This window comes from Cavia porcellus, unplaced genomic scaffold (assembly GCF_034190915.1).
Source record: "Cavia porcellus strain 051 isolate PalLab524CR breed Dunkin Hartley unplaced genomic scaffold, mCavPor4.1 scaffold_2, whole genome shotgun sequence".
In the NCBI taxonomy this organism is placed as follows: Eukaryota; Metazoa; Chordata; class Mammalia; order Rodentia; family Caviidae; genus Cavia; species Cavia porcellus.
The window spans coordinates 106,688,742-106,712,382 of record NW_026947485.1 but is presented as its reverse complement, the minus strand read 5'-3'; the positions used below and the strand labels follow the sequence as shown (position 1 = coordinate 106,712,382).

At 37.9% G+C, this 23,641-nt stretch overlaps 1 long non-coding RNA gene across 1 annotated transcript in view; it reads right to left on the bottom strand.

Annotated features, from left to right (window-relative positions):
- Positions 1–1,176: 1,176 nt before the first annotated feature.
- LOC134475245 (uncharacterized) overlaps positions 1,177–23,641 on the bottom strand; it is a 39,125-nt gene continuing 16,660 nt past the window's right edge. The window contains exon 2 of the long non-coding RNA XR_010046290.1: positions 1,177–2,275. This is a non-coding gene — a long non-coding RNA (uncharacterized LOC134475245). The remainder of the gene's footprint in view (positions 2,276–23,641) is intronic.

The window sequence follows — 23,641 nt, the reverse complement described above, 5'->3', positions numbered from 1 at the left end:
CTGATTTCTGTGGTGCACATAACTGGAAGCAGTTTTTTATTTTGATATGTATTTTATTTAATAAAGACAAAAATTTAAGAAACATACAGGAAAAATAAGACAGAGGTTTGTGTTTTTTAGTGAAATCAGCTAGCTTACAGCCAATGACACCAAAGAAGGGAGTCAGTGCTCCTTTTTAAGCACTGCCTATTTTTGTGGCATCAATGATGCTAAAGGAAAATGTAATGTGTCAATGTTCAGTAACTCCCAAAAAGGACCTTGAGGCTGGCCTCAGTTCTTGTTGAGGTGACACCTGCAACTCATCTACAACATGTCCTGGCCACTTACAGTAGCAAGGATGGCTTTCCCCTCTCTCTCCCCTCCTGTCCTTGAATGAACTTAGTAGTAATTAGTCATTATTTCCACTGTTTCCACATGCACCCAAGAATGGTGACCTCCTCTTTTCATGGTTAAGGGAGCTGGACAAAATTTTTTCCCTCAGGAACAAATCCTGCTTTGTGTGGTAAGCCCTAGAATAGATAGGTGTGCCAATGGAGAGGAGAAAATCTTGGTCTTGTTCTCATAGGTGGAAAAACATCAAGAGGAATGAAATACTCAGGAACAGCTGATCCTACTAACCAGGAAACACTTTTGTTCAAAGTTGTGATTTTGGTTGTACACATGAAATCTTGTGATTTTTCTACTAGTGCTTTTCTACTCCTGAAAGCAAATAACAGCTTCTTAACACTTGATCAGACACATTAGAGAGACTGGAGAACAATCAGAGGATGACTGGACTCTGATGAAGAAATAAGGGCATTCCTGGAGAAGGGTCATGTAGGAGGTATGATCTCAGGATGCTGTCCATGAGAGGCAGCCATCAGTCCAGGTTAGAGAGTGTTGGGGAAGCAAGAAGTTATCTTACAGAATGAGATCCCTAAATGCAGAAAGAGTGTTGCAATGTAGAAGAGGCTCCCTAAAGTAGTTTGGAGGAATAATGGGGTTCAATTCTATTTCCTGTAAATGACTGACATTTCTATCTGATGAATTGTTTCTCTGGAGTCATGGGGTGATCCTGGTGGGTTTACTCTGGATTTATAGTGGATGTATTGAAATTATTACTGCATATTTTAAATTTTATAAAGAAAAAACAATAAAAGATACAAAATTTCAAATCAAGATAATAGGAGAGTAACATTGGTTAATATATTTTGCATTGTTATCTTGAAAATAGTTGTCTAGATTACAAGATATAGGCTTGAAAAATTCATCAAACAATATAAACACAAACATTTCAATGAACTAAGAGATTAGTAGTATAACTATTATGCATATGCATTTTTTTCCTTTCCCAATCCCAATTTCTCTCCTTTACAATGTTTTCTTTTCATTTTGCAATACCTATTATACATTTTGGATCTTATTTACTCTTTAAAAAATTTCTCACAATAGAGAGACAATATTATGTTTACACATGCAAGTCTGATTTATTTCACTATTATTAGTATGGTCTCAATTTGCATCCATTTACCTATAGAAGTATCAGATTTGGCCATATGCCAGGGGTGTGCCCTGGGTAGCTGTGTGGGTCCTGGAGATTCTGAACTCCACCCACCTAGGCACAAGACCCTGGCAGCAAACTTCAGGGGTATGTTCTTGCTAGTTGTGTGGAGAATCTGAGCTCTGCCCAGCCCAATGTCTCAGTGCAATCCACTGTGGGAATACCCAGCCAGCATCACAGTTCACAGAGGTACCAAGCCCTGCTCAGCCCTAGAGACTTCAAACTCTGCCCATCACAGCTATTGGGTGCATCCAAGCTAGCCACCTGGGTCCTTAAAGCTCTGAATCCACACATCCAGGTGCAAGTCCCTGGCACTATACTCCAGGGTTGAGCCCTGGCTAGCTGTGTGGGTTATGGAGGTTATAACTCCGTCCATCCAGGTACAAGGCCCTAGCACTGAACTCTATGGGTGTATCTCTGCTAGCTGCATGGAGGATCTGAGCTCCATTCCCCAGCATCCCAAGGCAATCCATCTGGGGAAGGCCTGGTAAGTCTTATAGGTCACAGAGGTACTGAGCCCTGCCCAGCCCATAGCCCCAGAGCCATCCATCAAGGAGTGATCATCCTAGCCAATGGGTCCTGGAGATGTTGAGCTCTTCCCATCACAGTGTGAGGCTCCAGTGCCATAGTCCAGGGATGTGCCCTGGCTCTCCACATGGATATCAGATGATTGTAGCTCTAGTGTAGCATTCCAGTGAAATCCATTGGAAGGGTGCCTGGCCTGCTGTAAATGTCCTAGAAGAAAAGGACAAAATGAAACAACAATATGCACCCTCTGTCCTCTAGTGCACTGAGAATAAACCCAGGAGATAGTGAAATGGAAGAAGTTCGCACAACTGAACTTTCTGAAATGACAGAAACTGAAGTAAAGAAATAACTCCATGAAGCTATAGAGGAAATCAGAGCAGAAATAATCTCCCAGGTAAAAAAAGAGATGGCAAACATTATGAAAAAAATGTTGAGTGTATCTACAGAAGATCTAGATAAGGAATATAGGAACATAAGAAAATGATGGAAACCTTGAATGAACAATATAAAACAGAGCTAGAATGCATGAAACAGATTCAAAGGGATATTCAGGAAATTAAACATTGCATTACTCTTAGACCTTGAAGACATGATTGAAGCTTATGATCATGAAAAAAACCTTAAAATTAGCAAAGAACCAGCAAATAACAATTCAACAGCTGAAAGATGATACAAAAAGAAACAATATAAGATGGATGGGTATCAACAAAAAAATCAGGGATCAACACAAATGACTATTTTCAAAGAATTAATGAGTTGAAGAGTTGTTTTTTGAAAGAATAAATAAAATTAATGTCTCTAGCTAGCCTTATCAAAAAGAGGAAATAAACCACTCAAATTCAAGTAATAAGGAATGAAAAGGATGAAATCACTACCGACTCTGTGGAAATACAGATCATTAATACCTACTTTGAAAAACTTTACTCTTACAGGTTCTTTTTTCTATTTAAAGAGAAAGAAACAAAAAATACATGGATTTAAAAAGGGTAGAAATAATTCAGAATTACAGAAAAATAAATGGTAAGAAATCACCAGTTGATAAGTTACATATTGTCATCTTAGAAGTAGTTGTTCAGGTTACAAAATTAAAGTATACAAAGTGACATTCAAATAATGATACTGCAAACAGTTCTGCTCAATGATCCAACAAAAACTTAGTAATATGGTTATCATTCCTACACACTTGTTTTTTTTATCTTAAAGAGGGTAAGATTAAACATGACAAAACAGAACAAAACAGTTCATAAGGAAACAATGTAAAGAAACACAGATTTAAAAGCAAGTCCACTGGAGATCTTCACGTCTATCTTGTTATCTCTAGTTTTCTTCCAAATAGTTGTCCCCATCTTCACACACATTAAAGGCATACTGCATATTATAGAACTAATCAAATCATTACAGGATGATGAAGGCTTTTTAGGTCTTCAAGATCTGACATTGGGAAAGACAATAATAACTACCATAGTGTCTCTCATTCTCTTTGTAGTAGCTGTCCTTATCTTTACATATACTGAAATTGAACTTAAGAGGCTAGACTAATATCACTCTGATCAGTGAATAATAGTATTGCTAGATTTTATATCATAGTGCTACAGAATTAGCATTGGGTTTCTTAGTGTCTCTCCTTTTTCTTCAAAGTATCTGTTGATTACATCTTGCACTATATAATCTGTTCCAGTAAATAGTTTTAAAAAAATCTTCTCATGTGTGAATTTCTACATGTATATCTAATCCTCTCTGTATTATAGGGAAAAACAAATCATAACAAGACAGCAAAACAAATTCCTAGAAAAACATGCAATGAAAAAGACACATAAGACCACAATATTAGGTGATCTACTGTATTTACTATGCTTTCTCTTGTTATTTTCAATAGACTTGTTCACATCATCAGGCTTAATATAGTTAATCATAGTATTACATAGCTATTTTTATAAAAACACAACTTTGAAAACATTGTAGGACTTGAGAGCTGTTAATAATCAGTACCAGTATGGGTATCTTTTACATCTTGTCATCTTCAGAGTAGTTGCCTCTACTTTTAGGGTTGATACTATCAAGCATACCAAATTCAAATAAACTCAGCCAAGGCAAAACTGCGGTCTAATGAGTCAGATTCAAGTAAGATCAGTCATAGTAAGACAATGTAAGTAATACAGGGTTTCAGTTTAAATTAATAGGAAATTAAGGATAGTTACCATGGTATAACCTGCTATTTTTGGGTCAGATGTCTGTGCCCTCAAATCTGATATGAGTGACAGACCAGAACAAATTAAATTCAAACTAAACAGGGCAATAAGACTACTGTGTCTTTTAAATCCTAATACACTATTAACAATTACCTCTGCCTTTTTTATAGTGTATCACAGCTATCTATACTAAAGATTATAACTTACCATCTCTGCCTCATGTCTGCTACCCCACTTTACTGCTATAATTTGTCCACCTTACTCCCTCATTCCACTGTCTGCTCCGTTCATTGAGGCCTCTCTGCCACTGTTGCTGGAATCCTGGTATCCCTTCCTCTATTTCTCTGGAATGTCCTTCAGCACTCTCTGTAGGGTTGGGTTGGTGGCCACGAACTCCCACAGTTCCTCCTTGTCTTAGAAGCATCTTATTTCTCCATTAATTTTGAGAGAGAGTTTTGATGGGTATAGGAGTCTTGGTTGAAAATTATTTTCTTTCAGGACTTGGAATATTTCTGCCCATTTCCTTCTTGATTTAAGAGTTTGTGTTGATAAGTCTGTTGTTATTTTGATAATTTTCCTGTTGTAGGTAATCTGCTTCTTTTCTCTGGCTGCTTTTAATATTCTGTTCTTTTGGTGGATTTCTGGAATCTTGAGTATTATATGTCTGGAGTAGATCTGGTTTTTTTTTTTTTTTTTTTTTGTCTTTTTCGTTTTTACCGGTACCAGGGATCGAACTCACGACTGCCTGCTTGCAAGGCAGGTGCTTATGCCGCTGAGCTAAATCCCCAGCCCCAGTAGATCTGTTTTGGTTGGACGTAGCTAGTGTGCTGTATGCCTCTTTTATCTGGATATCATTTCTTTTTGCTATACATGGGAAATTTTGCTTTAATATATCTGTGAATATTCTTTGTATTTCATTTTTGGTTGCTCTTGCTTCCTCACTCACATGCTTTATTTTTAAGTTATGTATCCTTTTGTCATCTTCTAGCCTTTGAATTGTTTCTTTCTGGTTCTTTGTTATTTTTAAAAGGCCCTTTCTTTCACAATCATATATCATAAATCTCTCTTCAAGTTTCAAAAGGCTAACTTTAGTTTCTGTCAAGGCATTTTGCCAGTGTTCAATGGAATTTTTAGTTTCTGGTAATCTCTTTGGATCTGTTTCATGTATTCTAAGTTATTTTTAAATTTTTCAGAAGTTTCTCTTTCTTTTCTGATTTCCTCCATTCTTCCACCTGTGTTCTCTTGGGTGGGGCTTATCATTTCTTTAATTAATCTCTTCATATCTTGCCTCACTTGGATCAGGAGTACAGCTTTAAATTCATCTATGAGTTCATGGAGGTATTTTTTATTTCAGCTGATGCTGTGTCCAGTATTGGATGGTTACTGTGCTTGTTCTCTTCTGTGTTTACTTCTCCTGGGCTTATTTTCTCATGTTGGGAAGCTGGTGATTTTTATTATTTCTATCTTTTCCTCCATCCCCACCTCCCATGGTCCTCTTATGTTGTCGTCACACAAGGCCCCACCTCCTCCTCTTATTGGTTCAATAACAGAAGAAATGTACAGATTCCTAGAAACATATGAATTACCAAAGCTGGGTCAAGAAGATGTAAAACTGCTGAATAACCCAATTTCAGTTAATGAAATTGAAAATATAATTAGAACCTTACCAATAAAGAAAAGCCCCAGTCCTGATGGAGTCACTGTTGAATTCTACAAGAAATTCAGGAAAGATTTTATGCCAAACTTCTCAGATTCTTCAATGAAAATGAAAGGGGAGCAAGTTTCACTAATTCATTCTTGGAAGCAAGTATTATCCTACTACCAAAACCAGAGGAAGATCCAACCAAAAATGAGAACTACAGGCCAATCTCTCTAGTGGACATAGATGTAAAAATCCTCAATAAAATATTGGTAAATAGGTTGCAACAAATAATCACGAAGATTATATACCATGAATAGATGAGATTCATCTCAGGAATGCAGGGGTGGCTGAACATTTGCAAATCAATAAATGTAATACACCATATCAACAGAGCCAAAGACAAGAATCATGTTATCATCTCAATAGATGCAGATAAAGCTTTTGACTCATTCATGATAAAAACCCTACAGAAAATTGGAATAGATATTCTTTATGTCAATCTGATAAAGTCATATATGATAAACAGCCAACATCTTACTAAATGGACAAAAATTGAAAACCTTCAAACTAAAATCAGGAATAAGACAAGGATGTTCACCACTCCTATTCAATATAGTTTGGGAAACATTAGCCAGAGCAATTAGACAAGAAAGAAATAAAAAGAATAATGATAGGAAAGGAACAAGTTAAATTATCATTTGCAGATGATATGACATTATATATAGAAGACCTCCAAAACTCCATTGAAAATGTTTAGATACAATAATCAAATTCAGTAATGTAACTGGATACAAAGTCAACACTCAAAAATCAATAGCATTCCTATACATGAATGACAGACTCACTGATAGAGAAATTAGGGAAACCATATCCTTCATTAAAGCATCCAATAATATGAAATACTTAGGAATCAATCTAACAAAGAAGTAAAAGGTCTATACATTGAAAATTAAAGTATTCTGAAAAAAGAAATTGAAGAGGATTTCAGAAAATGAAAAGATATTCCTTGTTCATGGATAGGAAGAATAAACATTGTTAAAATGGCCATTCTCCCAAGATTATTTTACAGAACTAGAAGAGACCTAGAATAGCAAAGGCGTCTAGAACATATAAAGAATAAAAAAATCAGGCCCCCCCAAATCAAAGACCCAATCCAAAAATGGGCATCTGAGATGAATACACACTTCTTAGATGAAGAAATACAAATGGAAAATAAATACATGAAAAAATGTTCAGCATCATTGGTCATTAGAGAAATGCAAACTAAAACAACATTGAGATTCCATTTCACTGCAGGAAGAATGATCAGGACAAAGAAAACCAGCAATAACAAATGCTGGAGAGGCTGTGGGGAAAAAGGAACTCTTCTGCACTGTGGGTGGGAGTGTGGACTCATGAAACCACTGTGGAGGTCAGTCTGGAGATTCCTCATAAAGCTAGAATTGGAAGCCCCATTTGATCCATCTATTTTACTTCTAAGCATATTCCCAGAAGAATTGAAAACATCATGCCTCAATGACATATGTGCACTCACTTATGTTTATAGCAGCAAGTTTGTAATAGCCAAATCTTGGAAACAACCCAAATGCCCATCAAGTGAGGAATAGATAAAATGATATGGTATTTTTATACAGTGGAGTACTACTCAGTTATAAAGAAGGATCACACTGAGGCTTTTATAGGTAAATGACTGTGACTTGTGACCATACTCATAAGTGAAATAAATCAAACTCACATGAATAAATAACATATTGTTTCCCTAGTGTAAGAAAACGAAAGTCACTAAGATCCAAAGTCTTCAAAAAATACTGTGAAACGTAAGAAGCTGCTCAAAGGGTAAAAATAACTCAGATAGGGACAAGGAAAAGAAGGAAGGGAAAAGAAAAAAAGATATAAATTTGTATACATATGTATATTTAAGATAGTTAAGATGATTGTACTACTAATTCTATTAGTTCTTAGAACAAAACATTTAACACTTACAAGATTAGATCAATTTTGCATGTCTGTGTCTGGGAATCTGATGAACTCTTTTGAAGATAGCTATGCCAAATAACAACTTTTGTTAAGTTCTTACCACCTTGTTTTGAAAGCCTATATTGTTATTGTTTGGGAGTTTTTGTTATTTGTCTCTTTTGATTCTTGTTTTTCTTGTATTTTTGTTTTGTTTTGCTTTTCACTCCTTAAAATAAAAAAAAACTACAGTAAAAACAAGAATACATTCCAACAGAGTAAGAGATTTTGACATTGAACTCCCCATACTGAAATGCAAAAAGAAAAATTGGCATCCATTTAATTTTTATTTGATTTCTGTGTCCTCAAGGGATCCCCTGAGTAGATTCCATTCCATAGCAGGTGGCCACCATCTAGAGAGAGACTGAAAGATCAAATCCATCCAGACTTATCTTCTCTTGTACTGGTGTGTGATCTTATCTTTTCAGGGAACTTGTGTACTAACTTCCTGAGGTATTTTGATAAGCATAAATTATAACTGATTTCAGCTGTAACCAACAAGTTTAAAGAAGGAAGCATCACTATCAAATCAATAACCAAGAGATCTAAATCATTGGTTTCTGATTCTGTGAGAGAGACTGAAGCAAATAAATCAAAAGGTAAAAAGAGGTCCATCCTGAAAAAGAGGTCACATAAGTCAACAGATGGCTTGGAGGAACTTCACCTGCAAAGACAACCTTCTCTTAACTGCAAGACAAGACTGCATATTATTCAAAGTTCATCTTAATCTCCAAGTATCTGAAGCTTACAGGTTAAATTTGTACTCATCACCTAGTAACCATGATTTATAAACCAGTAAAAGCACATCAATCAGTTTTTACATGCCACATGAAAGAAGATAAAGGATGACTGAAATCTCTTTCTTACTTCCTCTGATAGCTGCTTTTCTCTGTGAAAGGCAAACAGTTTTCTCAGCTTATTCTCTGAGAGGGAAAGAAGGTTTCTAATGAAGGAGTTTTAAAGTTTACTGGAGTAAGTAGGAGAAAAACTGAAGTTTCTAACTTATTAGTAGGGAGAGAAAAGTCCAGACCTGTAGCTTGACTCTTAATCAAGGATTTAAGAAAAGGCTCTAACAACATTATCTCTGGTCACTTTGGGACAGAGGGCACTGAAAGATCACTTCAAGAGTTACTGCTCACTTCACTAAGGAGTGTAAGTAGGGATGATATTTAAGTGGAGATTTTTCTGCTGGCTACACTGTTAGGCTGTTAGAACTCAGTTTCTACTGAGGAACCTTTGGGTATCTGTCAGAGTCATCTCTTCAGTTGTCCTTTCAAATTTTATTGGTCCCCGCAACCAGAGATTTGTATCCAGAATGTGATCTAGTCTGGAATGTCTGGAAAACATTTAGTCTACAAATTATTAGCTAAATTATTTTTTCCTACACACATAAATGATGAAAATCAGGTCTAGGAAGATGTGAGAGAAAAAAGAGCCAGGAGGTTGGAGATTTTCCCTGGAACTAAATATGTTTTGGTTCCTTAAGTATTATGCTTGGGGAGACAGCTCCTTGCAGTCTTACCCAGATGGAAGTTCTTTCCACGGGATCTCAGGTTTAGTCTCCTGAGGAAAACTGTTGCAGGAAACACTACTAAGTTAGGATATGGCTTTTATGTGTGCTCTCCTGGATGGGCAAAATTTCAATGTCTCATCTGACGTAGATGGGGCATGTGTCCCTCATACTAAGATTGTGTCCCTCATCTATCTTCAGCACTGGCAGGCACTAATTTTCCTTGGGCTTGATTTAAAGGTTTTTAATTAGAAAGAGTTGGGGGCAGTGTAGAGATCAGAAATGAGATCAAGAAAAAGGAAATCTCTTCCTATGCACACAGTGTTATTGAGACAACTGGCTCATGAGTTGTTACCCTCAGCCTGCAAAGGTGAGAATGGGTGCTCTTAAAATCCATTGTTGCCTCCTCACCAGCAGAAGATCAGGCCAGAAAGGAAACTCAGGCAGAACAGGCTTAACATTTTCTCTAGAGTGTACAGAAGAATTTGGCCAAAATATCTCAGTGAAACTTATCCCCCAAGTCTTGCTGTTGATGTTTTGTCTTTTTTGTTGATGGAAGTGGTCCTGTATTGACTGATATGCATACATACTTTCCAAACATAAACTAGTTTTCATGAAAAGACCAATTTACAGCACTCTGTACTCTGTAGTTAGTATAAGGACTCTGTAGTTAGTAAATGTACTCTGTAGTTAGTATAAGGACCACTAGAAGGCTCACTACCATTGTTTCTTTGTAAACTACAGCAAAATAAGCATATATAAAACAGGAAAATAAGGTCTTGCCAGCAAAAGTAAAATGTCTCAAAAGAATATTACAATTTTTCAAAGTTCTTACCTTAAATTTCTGACAAGCAATTGACAAAGAAAATGAAAACAAAGCTGACAATTTTAATGAAATTCAGCAATCAGAAAATATAGGCAAACTCTTACCTCCTTATATTATTTCTTATGTTGGTGGAACCTCCAAGAATATTACAGAGCTGATATCAGAACCTCAAAACACATTATAAGAAAAAAAACTCTCAACCTGTTAGACGACTAATATACCAAGTTGTGTTCTCTAAAATCAAAGAATGAATTCTAGGAACAAGAGAGGTTGAGAGTAAGAAATATTTATTGTGAGAAAGCTCCTGCCTGAGAGAGAGAGGAGGGGATCCAAATAGGAAGCCAGGGACCCCACTTTATAAAGAAATTTTATAGAACAAAACCCACTTTGATACAATATAGGTTATAGCTATGATCAAATAATAAGATTATAAGCATAGCTGCTTAGATAATATTGATCCAGTGGGGAAGCATGTCATGTAGTGAGCAGGTATGGAAAGATCAAAGAACTTCTCAGATAGATGATGGATCTGGGGGTCACCCACTGAGGTGACTGATGCCTGTGTAGACTTTGTCAGACTTAGTGTTATCCTTTATGTCACTCCTTGGGAGTATATAGGTCTGTCCTTTTTTTTATCTTGAGACATGGCCTTGAACTGATGTCTCTGACCATAGCTGTGCTGTTTCCTCCTTTTGTCTTGTCTCCCTCAATGGCCTGACCCTGTCTGACTGCCTTTAATATTTCTACCTCACTTAGCTTTCTATGGTATAACAGCCAGGAAAAGTCTGAGATATAAATGTGATATGGACAGAGAGTTATTGCAAACACTCAGGAAATGCAAATAGACAATTGACTTGGGTTATATTAACAGACTAACTTTGGTTCATTGATAGAATAACATAGCCATAGGAAAGCAAGATGCTAATGATAGGGGAAGCTGGATAGGGATGAACCTAAATTGTGTTCTATAAAACATAGTCTATTTAGAATTCTGTATTACTTCTACCCTTTTTCCGTTTTGCTTTTTTTAAAGAATACTACAGTATCTTCCTTCGGGGATGGTGACACATGGCCCCTTGTCTGGGCTTCTGATAAGGGCATCCTCTAGGGCAGAGGCTAAGGAAGAGAAAGCTCTCAGTTCTGGCCACATTCACCAAAACTTGTCATCATGGAGTCTAAACCTGTGGCCTCCAGCAGCCAGTCACTCTCTGGGCCCCCTAAGTCCTAGTCCTGTCTTAACCTGGAGACCATGTGCCTCAGGGACTCCTGCTCAATTCTAGGTAATTGCTCCTGAGTGCTGTTCCTGGGGTCATAATACTTCCCCAGTAATATCAGTGTCCACACCAAGGGGATGGACTACATTTAAAGGTCAGCAGCAATGAAGGAGATATGGAAGACAAGCTCTCGACTCCTGGCCATATCACTCATATCTGTGAAATGTGAATGCCTCCAGTTCACATGGTCAGTCAGGACCAGTTACTCTGTTGCCATGAATTGCTTTCTCCCTCAACCCCTACTTTCAGACTACCTACTCATAGCTTTGGGTGAGTATTTCTGAAAAAAGATTTATTTTTACATTGACCTTTTTAACATGGATAAAAGTGTCACCAGAATCAGGTTGCACATGTCTATCATGGTTTTCGTTTGAAACTGTAAATGTGTGGACCTCCCCACATCTCCTCTGGATTCTGTTTGGCTGTTGATCAGAATGAATAGATGCCCAGATCTGTGGTTTGGCCTTTAAGATAGATGATCATCCTCAAGATAGGCAGGATGGTTTCCTGTGAATATGGTGCAAGGCTCTGGGTGAAGAGCTACCTGCAGACCAAAGAGCCGCAGGCAGCTAGGGGTTGGGGATTCAGAAACTGAAGCCAGGAGGGGCTGTGGAGACTTATGCTGACTCAAGGAAGACCTTGGCCATTTTCTGTGAAGCCATGAGTATGGTATAGGTGCTGGATTGGGCAAGACCCTACAGGGATACTCACTCACTAATCCATAGGTCTGCAGGAATGAGCCCCTCACCCTTGAGGATATGTGGGTGGCTCAACCTTTACTTAGGTGTGGGGTGGAGGTGAGAGAGTCAGAGTTACTGTAGGAAGAGCTGACAAATCCCAGGAGGTCCTGTCCTCCAGCTTCATCAGTGAGCCATAAGACTCTAACATCTATGTACATCAATAATGTCTGCTCAGGTGGGAGGAGAGAGTCTTTTTTGTTTAAAATGTGTTCAAGGCATTGATCCTTTTTTGACATGCACTCATAGGTCATATGAGAGTCCGTGGCAGATTCTGGGGGCTCCAATTACCTACTCTATGAGGATGCCTAGGCTAGGGACAGGCACAGAAAGAAAGATGGGACTGGACATTTTACCCTGATGTTTATTGATTTACCTGGTCATTGGCCTGAGTGAGCCCTATTCAGTGGAGAGTCAGAGTTGGGTGATGTGATAACCATGTGAGGTGTGGGGCTATACAGGCTTGGGAGCTGTGTGGCACATTGGCTGAAAGGTTTTGGAGCTGTTCTCTTGGGAGCTGTGTGGCACATTGGCTGAAAGGTTTTGGAGTTGTTCTCTTGGGAGCTGTGTGGCACATTGGCTGAAAGGTTTTGGAGCTGTTCTGAGGTTGGTTGCATTCCTTTCTTACGATTTCCCCAAACCTGGCATAATCTGACACCCAGTGAGGGACAGCTTTTATTTGGCTGCAAGAAAAGGAAAAAGACCTACTCTTCTGCCCACCTCAGAGGGATCTGCCCTGCCCACAAGAGCTGGCACAGGTGGGAGAGCAGGGATATTCAGGTATGATTTCTATGAACAAGTTGTGTCACATTGTTCTATGAATCTAATCACTAGAGCAATTGCCTTAGTGATCTCAGTTGCCTGTGTGTCTCAGTTATATATGGGAGATACTCTGCTCTCAAGACCCTTTTGAATTCTTGAGCATGTCCCACCTCTTAAAAACACCCCCTTAAATGTCCTCTGTGAAACCTGCTCCAACCCCATTCCAAATGATATAGTTCACTTTCTCTAGGGTTTGTGTCCAGTCATAGGCTTGGTTTGTAAGCTGCTCCAGTAGGATATGACACATGGTATGAACAGTAGTCTCTGCATCTTGGAGTAACATAGCCCATGTTGAAAATAGTAATGAGTAAAAATCCACTCTGAACTTTCAATCATTTATGGAGTGATGACATCTGGCATAAACCAGCTGGGGTGCTCTGTTGGACATAGGAACTATGTAACCATTTTAATTCTGCATTTCTCCAGCCAAGCTGCCCACAACAAGCATTCTCAGTCTCAGAAGGACTCAATGAAAAAAAACAAGCCATCCTTCATCTTGCACATTGTCCATCAGGTCTGACTGTATCCCACCAATTTCTGGGGATTGCGAGGAAATGGCAGTGAATAACCACACAGATGTAGTAGAGTTCATCCCACAGACTTTCTCTGGAGACCCTCTATTCTAGGATTTTGTTTTGTTTTGTTTTATTTTGGGTACCAATGATCGAACTCATGACCTTGTGCTTGCCAGGCAGGTGCTTATGCCACCGAGCTAAATCCTCACCCTCTAGCTTTGTTTTTGACCTTTCTTCCCTTCCTTTTTTGAATGATTATTACAAGAAACATATCTTCATGACCATAAACCTGAGGCCTCCACACCCAGTGTACTTGTTCCTTATAAACTTGGCCCTGTTAGACATCATACACATATTTATAATCCTTCCCAAACTGCTGGAGGGCCTGGTGACCAACAATAACACCCCTCTTACAGGAAGTACATGGCCCAGTTCTTCTTCCTGACTTGGTCTCTGGGGGCCAAACTTCTGTTACTTACAGCCATGGCACATGACCTCTATGTGAGATGTATTTTCTACCTTGTATCTAAGACAATAATTTTTACAGTGTTTTATTGTGAAAGTTTTCAAATATATGGCAAAATTGATAGATCTTCATAGGGAATACTGTTTTACATACTGTTTTCATCTATAGTCTACTATGAATTTGTTACTATAGTTGTTTCATTGCTTATTTAATCATGTGTTCATGCATCCAACTAATGTGCATATCAAAGCAATCTGAAAACATTAGTTCAGTTCTCTTTAAATACTTCTGGATATTATTAGAGCAAGTTTTGCTACAGTTTTGGTGCTTTTTTGTTTTTTTGCTATTTTCCAACAAAGAAATACATGTATAAGTGTATGCATTTGTGTAGTTTTAGCAAATACACACAGCTGTGTGATCCATCCCAGGTCAGACAGGGGCTGTGCCTTCACTCTAGAAGGTTTCAGTCACTGACTTCTTGTCCTGCCTATTCCCCATACGTTGCTGAAGTCATTAACTGTACTGATTTTAGCTAAGCATCTGTTGTGTGTGTTGTAGAACTTCATGATGGAACCATACAGACTCTTTCACGCACAATAGCTTTTAGATTCATTCATGCTGCTATCTGTATCAGTATTTGGTCTCTTAAAATTTTTGGTTAGCAGAGGCTGGGGATTTAGCTCAGCGGCACAAGCACCTGCTTTGCAAGCAGGCAGTCATGAGTTTGATCCCTGGTACTGATAAAAAACAAAAAAGACCAAAAAAAATTTTTGGTTAGCATTAAATTCTTTGAATATAGTGCACTGAATTTATCCATTTCCTGTTGATTTCTAATAATTTCTCATTTTTGGTGGTTTGACATAAAATATCCTTGAAAAATTGTGTGCAAACCCTCTTGTGGTCATGTTCTTTTCTTGGGTAAATGACTATGAATGAAATTGCTTGGTCTTAGATTATATGAATGCTATCTTGTTTTTTCTTCATGTAATTTGAAGCTCTGTTACTAGGCATGTGCCCTTTCAGATTTTTATGGTATATTAACTTTTTTCTATATACTTATTCCAGGTACTATTCTTTACTCTGAAGTTAATGTGTTCTGATATTAAAATGTTCATTCCAGCTTTCATTTAACTGTTTCATGGAATATTATTTCCATCCTTTTGCTTTTAGCTTACTTGTATCTTTATATTTAAATTTTTGTAGGTAACATATGATTAGGTCATGATTCTTTTGTTTTTCTTTTAATTATTTTTATGTAGAGGAAAAAACAGAAAAAGGGTGGAAACAATATATAATTTCAAAAAAACAGTAAGAAATCACTAGTTCATAAATTACATATTGTCCTCTTACAAATAGTTGTTCAAGTTACAAAAGTAAAGCATACCTGGGATTGGAAGTCTCATTTGATCCAGCTATTCCACTTCTAGGCATATTCCCAGAAGAACTAAAAACATCATACCACAGTGATATATATGCACCCATGTTTATAGTAGCACAATTTGTAATAGCCAGATCTTGGAAACAACCTAAGTGTCCAACAACTGAGGAATGGATAAAAAGTTGTGGTGTTTTTATACAATGGCGTACTATTCAGCTATAAAAATTATCACATTGAGATATTTATAAATAGCTTACCAGTAACTGTCTCTGGGTCTGGGGAGTGCTGCTGCCCCAACCAGCATCAGGAGGAGGGAGTTGCTCAGAGGAGGCCTGCTTGGGCCTTGCTGGCAACCATCTCTTGATCCAGTGAGTGCCACTGCCACTACTGCTGTCTGGAGGAGTGAGCTGGGCTGTGGAGAAGGTTTTGGGCCTACCTAGGCCATGAAGGTGACCTTTTTTCAGCCTAGGGAGCTTTGCCACTGAGGAGCTGGATGCCTGCACATCATCAGACCCCCTGGAGAGTTTGAGATCCTTGCTCTGGGTGATTGGGAACCCGCCCAGCTTACAGCCACACTAAATTGGGCTTGGCCAGATTTGGGCCTGCTTGGACCATGTCTGGGGGCCTTCTTTCAGTCTGCTGAGGTTTGCTGCTGGAGGGGGAAACTGCATGGCTTAAGGAAGCTTTAGGCCTCCATGAGCCTCCCCTGGTAACCTTCTTTTAATTTGAGGGCCTCACTGCCCAAGAGGGGAGCTACTCTACCAGAGGAGTCCCAGGAGCCCAGGATATAGGAGACATGTCCAGGGGGAGCTTTGGAACAACATTTGAAACACAGAAATATAGGAAAATGACAAAATGAAAGACCAAAATGCAATCTCAAACATCCAGCCCATCCCAAGAAAACCTAGGAGCCATGTACATAGAAGAAAATAGAGAGAACATGGTGGACAGATAGAAGCAGCTACACAGGCTCTCTGCGAGACCCAGCTTAGAATCCAGGAATGGTGCAGAGTGAGGAATCCTAACCAAGAGGAGATATACCCTGCTGACCCAAGAACGAACTGGGCTGAGAGATACCAACTGGGAATGCAATCCTGATGCTATAACAGGAACAGATAAAGCCTGAGCATGGAAGCTGGAGCCTGCACTATTGGAAGCCGTGATTTGGGTTTCCTGCCACTGCTGTTGCATCTGAATTGGCTCGGCAGGGAGAGAGATGCACGAAAGCTCTGAGAACAGGAATCGGTGAACTGAGTTAAGAGCTGGGTGGGCGGGGAGCTGTGCATCGACCTCCAGTGAGTGAGGGAAACTGGGACTCTCTCACGGTCTAGGAGGCACCAACAGAGGACATTCTGGGACCAGGCAGACTTGCTGGAACAGGGCGCTGTAGTGACTTCAGTTACATATCCCCCTCTCAAGCAGGATTGGTGAGCAGTGCCTAGCCTATGTGACACTGCTGGCTGAGACCCAGTAGGCTAGCACAACCCAGGTCCCAGCGCTGGAGGGGCACCCTAATGGTGAAGCCTTAGGTAGATTGAGCTGGAGAGGTGGGCCCTGCATACGCTGCCCAGTTCATAACTCCCAGGTGTGCTGCAGTGGGCAGGAACACCTAGCCGACGCAATTCAATCAGACTGTGGCCAAAAGAGAAGGAAGCTGGGCCTCCTACATATGCTTGTATATCAGGAACAAAGAATATGGGAAGAGGGAGCAACAAGAAAGCCTCCTCAGCCCCCAATCCTGAGAAACAGGCAATAGCAGTCATGTCACCAACAGGCATAAAAGACCCAGGCTCTCTGCTGGATCTTGCAGAGAGCCTGCATAGCTGCATCTCCAGAGCCTGATAAGACAAGTTCAGGAATGAAGTTATTAATGACCTGAAGCAAGACATAAGCTGGATAATCAGAGAAATGCTAAGCACCACCCAAGAAAAAGCAGCTGGTGGAATGGAATAACAGAAAAAGAGGGAAGAATTATTTGATGGAGAAAATAGAGAACACATAGAATACATGAAGCAGGTTCAAAGAGATTACCAGGAAACTAAAAACTCTATCAAAAACTGACATAACAGCTTGAAAGAAACTAAGGACAGATTATCTGAACTGGAGGGCAGATTTGTAATATGGTAACATGAAATGAAAAACTTCTTAAAGGTAACAAAAAACAAACAACAACAATACAAAAACTAGAAGATGATAAGAGGATCTATAACTTAAGAATTAAGAACATAAGAGAAGAAGTGGAAACACAAACAAATGGACTACAAAAGCTATTCACAGAAATAATCCAAGAGAATTTCCCTAATTTAGCAAAAGGTAAAGATACTCAGATACATGAGGCATACCAGACTCTAGCTACCTACAACCCAAATAGAGCTACACCCAGAAATATAATAATCAAAATTCCACAAATTCAATATAAGAAGAGAATATTAAAAACTGTCAGAGACAAGAAACAAATCACTTACAAGGGAATACTCATCAGAATTACAGCAGACTTCTCAGCACAAACCATCAAGTCACAAAGAGCATGGGGGGAAATAATTCAAGCTTTGAAAGATAATAACCTCCCACCAAGATTGAGATATCCTGCACAACTATCCCGGAAATTGATGGAAAAACAAGGTGCTTTCAAGATAAAGAGGAACTAGGGGAATATGCAACCACCAATTCAACTCTACAGAGAATACTGCAGGATATTCTAAAAAAGAAAAATATGAAGAATCCAGAAATAGTGGCGGGGAGGCCACAATGAATGAAGCAGAAAACAAAATGAAGAAGACAAACTGACAACTAATGACAGAAAAAGAGCTCACGAGAAATGAGGCAGAGAAGATTGGATGATAGGAACAGTTATTTTGGAGAAAACAACATCATAATAGGTAGTGCTGATTTGATATCATCTTATTTTGAAGTCCCATCAAGCTTTTGTTCTTCTGTCTCCATAGGTCTTAACATGTTGTTTCTTATTGGATTTTATTATATGTGATAGTATAAACAAAAACTTTTACAGACAAGGAGATTATACAGAAACCATAGTTCACTATCTGTTAGTTGATTCTAAATACCCTGTAATACTGTCATTCTCTTGAATGGTTTTATGTTGTTTTGATATATTTGATGCTACAGTATATGAAGTTATACTCAAAGATCTCAAGGAAAGAGCCAATATGGTAACTACTTTTATGTCAAGATTATCTTGTGGTGAAACACTAATTTGCATAAATGGCTATGTTTTTTTTTTTTTATTTAAGAGGAAAAAGAGAAAAACACAAAACAAACCAAAGCAGCGTAAGGGTACACGCAATACAGAACTACAAAACAAAACAAAACAAAACAAAACAAAACAAAACAAAAAAACATAACAGTAAGAAATTACCTGCTAGTAGATTACACACTATCTTCTTGAAAATAGTTCCTCAAATCACAGTATCAAAGAACACAAGGTGGACATTCAAACAGGGAGACTGCAAACAGCTGTGTTCAATGTTCCAAAAACATTGATAAAGTCAGCTATTTAACACCCCCAAACACACTTGCTGTTATATCCGTTAGAGCTCTTTTTCTTTTTTTTTCCCTCTCTTTTTTACAACAAAATTTACACATCTTGAATTTTATTACTCCTTAGTGCTTATTACTTTCTTTGGGGGGGGGAAGAATACAGTCAAATATGGCAAAACAAAGCTGTCAGTCAATACCAAGGATAGACATAGCACATGGTGTAGAACAGAGTACAAGTTTATCAACAATGGTTATCAACGTTGTCCCTTGTTTCCTTAAAAAGAATTGTCTATCTTATTAGATATTATAAAGTTGGACAAAACAGTAGAGAACAAGACCAATAAAACTTAGGCATTGTAAACATTACAGGACTTCCAAAGAAGACAATAGTCAAACCAGAATGGGTATCTTAGTGAATCTTATTGTCTTCAAAGTAGTTGCCTATGTCTTCAAACTTGATACTATCATATAGAATGGAACAGAGTCTAATCAGTCAAAACAAGATCGTGGGAGTACTACAGGACTTCAAAACAAGTTAATAGGAAATCGAAAAGAGTTACTATTTATATATCCTAATTTTTTTGAATTTTTTCTTTAATTAAGACAAACATAAGAAATGACTAAATAATTTTTTTTGAAACAATAAGGGGGAGATTGAGATAAAACAGGACATAACAATATAACAATAGAGGTCACAGCATGACTGTTTCAACAACCTAGTACTTCACCACCATATAACCTGACTTAATAGTAGTTACCATAGTGTCTTTTTCCTTGAAATATTTGGATAAAACTTCATATACTCTAGCTTCAAATATTTTCATATCAAGAAGCCCAGAATAAAGCCTTTCTAATTAATGAGTGAAAACTTTATAAGGCTTCAAGGCCACCTAATGGGGAATCATGATTACCACATATTTTTTTTTTTGTCTTTTTCATTTTTATCAGTACCAGGGATCGAACTCACGACCGCCTGCTTGCAAGGCAGGTGCTTATGCCGCTGAGCTAAATCCCCAGCCCCGATTACCACATATTTTTATATATTTGAATCATTATTTACATTAGGGAAACTATTCGGTATTCACACATGCGAGATTGATTTATTTCACTAATGAGTATGGTCTCAAGCTGCGCCCATTTATTGATAAATATCTCAATGTGATCCTTCTTTATAGCTGAATAATACTCCATTGTATAGAAATACCACAACTTTTTTATCCATTCCTCAGTTGATGGACACTTGGGTTGTTTCCAAGATCTGGCGATTACAAATTGTGCTGCTATAAACATAGGTGCACATATATCACTGTGGCATGATGCTTTCAGTTCTTCTGGGAATATGCCTAGAAGTGGAATAGCTGGAATAAATGGGATTTCCAGTCCCAACTTTTTGAGAAATCTCCAGACAGATCTCCACAAAGGCTGTACCAGTCTACACTCCCACCAGCAGTGCAGGAGAGTTCCTTTTTCCCCACAGCCTCTCTAGCATTTGTTGTCGGTTTTCTTGATCCTGGACATTCTTTCAGGAGTGAGATGGTATCTCAATGTGGTTTTAATTTGCATTTCTCTAATGACCAATGATGATGAGCATTTTTTCATGTATTTATTTGCCATTTGCATTTCTTCATCTGAGAATTGCATATTCATCTCAGATGCCCATTTTTGGATTGGATCTTTGAATTTCGGAGGTCTGAGTTTCTTTAATTCTTTATATGTTTTAGACAAGAGTCCCTTGTCTGAGAGAGAGTTCACTAAAATCTTTTCCCAGTTTGTGGGTTTTCTTTTTACTATGCTGGAGATTTCTTTTGACATGCAGAAACTTTTTAATAAGAAGTGGTCCCAGTTATTGATTCTGGGAAGTATTTCCCGTGCGGTTTGAGTCCTGTTCATGAATTCTTTACCTACTCCTATGTCTCCAAGGTTTCTACCTATTTTGTCTTCCAATAGATTTAGTGTTTCTGTTTTAATATTCAGATCTTTGACCCATTTAGATTTTAATTTAGTACATGGTGGTAGACATGGGTCTAGCTTTAGTTTTCGGCAAATGGAGAGCCAGTTTTTCCAGCACCATTTATTAAAGAGACTGTCGTTCTTCCAGTGAACCTGCTTGGCTCCTTTATCAAAAATAAGGTGCTTGAGTGTGTTCGTAGTTGTGGTTGTATCTTCTAATCTATTCCACTGATCTTCAGCTCTGTTTTGATTCCAATACCATGTTGATTTTACTACTGTTGCTTTGGAGTATAACTTCAAGCCAGGGATTGTGATGCCTCCTGCTTTGTCTTTGCTTCTTAGAATTGCCTTTGCGATTCTAGGTCTCTTCTGGTTCCAGATGAAATTTAGGAGTGATTTCTCTAGATCTATAAGGTATGTTGATGGTATTTCTATTGGGATTGCATTGAATCTGTATAACAGTTTTGGGAGAATGGCCATTTTCACAATGTTTGTTCTTCCTATCCATGAGCAAGGGATGTCTTTCCATTTTCTGAGATCATCTTCAATTTCCTTTTTCAGTGTATTATAATTTTCACTGTATAAGTCTTTCACTTCTTTTGTAAGAGTAATTCCTAAATATTTCATTTTTTTGCTTGCTAATGTGAATAGTCCAGTTTCTCTTATTTCCCTCTCTGTAATTTTGTTGTTCATGTATAGGAATGCTATTGATTTCTGAGTATTGATTTTGTATCCAGCCACATTACTGAATTTATTTATTGTATCTAAGAGTATTTCAATGGAGTTTAGGGGGTCTTCTATGTAGAGTATCATGTCATCTGCAAACAATGATAATTTAACTTCTTCTTTTCCTATTTTTACCCCTTTTATTATTTCTCTTTCTTGCCTAATTGCTCTGGCTAGTACTTCCAGTACTATATTAAATAGGAGTGGTGATAAAGGACATCCTTGTCTTGTACCCGATTTTAAAGTAAAGGCTTTCAATTTTTGGCCATTTAGTATGATGCTGGCTGTTGGTTTGTCATAAATGGCCTTTATTATATTGAGGTAAAGACCATTTATTCCAATTTTCTGTAGAGTTCTTATCATGAATAAGTGTTGGACCTTATCGAAGGCTTTTTCTGCATCTATAGAGATGATCATGTGATTCTTATTTTTGGCTTTATTGATATGGTGGATTACATTTATTGATTTGCGTATGTTGAACCATCCTTGCATTCCTGGGATGAATCCCACTTGGTCATGGTGTATAATCTTCTTGATGATTTGCTGGATCCTATTTGCCAATATTTTATTGACGATTTTTGCATCTGTGTTCATTAGGGAGATCGGTCTATAGTTCTCTTTTATAGTTGGGTCTTTCTCAGGTTTTGGTACTAGAGTAATATTTGCTTCCAGGAATGACTTAGGAAGGATTGCTTCCCTTTCAATTTCATTGAATAGTTTGAGGAGTGTCGGCATTAGGTCTTCTTTATACTTCTTGTAGAATTCTGCAGTGAATCCATCTGGGCCTGGGCTCTTCTTGGTGGGCAAGGACCCAATTACATTTTCAATTTCATTAGCAGAGATTGGGTTATTCAACAGTTTTATATCCTCTTGATCTAGCTTTGGTACTTCATATGCTTCTAAGAATCTGTCTATTTCTTCTGTGTTATCAAACTTTTGAGAGGAGAAGTTTTCGAAATAGGTGTTGATGATCCTCTGCATTTCTATTGGGTCTGTAGTGATTTCTCCTTTTTCATTTCTTGTTGCATGAATTTGAGCTTTTTCTTTCCTTTTTTAAATAAGGTTGGCTAGGGGCTTATCGATTTTATTTATTCTTTCAAAGAACCAACTCTTTGATTCGTTGATTCTTTGGATTGTTTTCTTAGTCTCTATTGCATTGATTTCTGCTCTGATTTTTATAATTTCCTCTCTTCTTTTGGCTTTGGGCTTGACTTGCTCTTCTTTTTCTAGCTGTTTGAGGTGTAGCATCAAGTTATTTATTTGTAATCATTCTGTTTTCCTGATGTGGGAACTCAGTGCAATAAATTTTCCTCTCAGAACGGCTTTCATTGCATCCCACAGATTCTGGTAAGTTGTATCTGCATTTTCATTTTCTTTTAGGTATTGTTTAATTTCTTCTTTAATTTCTTCTGTGACCCACTGATTACTCAAGAGTGTGTTATTTAGTTTCCATGTGTTTGCGGAATTTTTGCAGTATCCTTTGTCATTAATTTCTAATTTCAGAGCGCTATGATCTGATAATATGCAAGGGATGATTTCAACTCTTTTGCATTTGCTTAAATATGTTCTGTGAGCTAATATATGGTCTATTTTAGAAAATGATCCATGTACTGCTGAGAAGAATGTGTATTCTGATGTTGTTGGGTGGAACATTCTGTATATGTCTATCAAACCCATTTGTTCACAGGTGTGATTCAGTTCTGTTATTTCTTTGCTCATTTTCTGTCTGGTTGATCTGTCCCTTGGTGTCAGTGGTGTGTTAAGGTCTCCTGTTACAATTGTGTTACTGATAATTTGAGTTTTCATTTCTGTTAATAATTGTTTTATATAACTGGCTGCTCTGGAGTTTGGTGCGTATATATTTAAGATAGTTATCTCTTCCTCTTGGAGTTTACCCCTTATGAGTATGTAGTGACCTTCTTTGTCCTTTATGGTCATTGTTGGTTTAAAGTTCACGTTGTCTGCAAACAGAATGGCTACTCCTGCCTTTTTTTGGATTCCTGCTGCATGAAGAATTGTTTTCCATT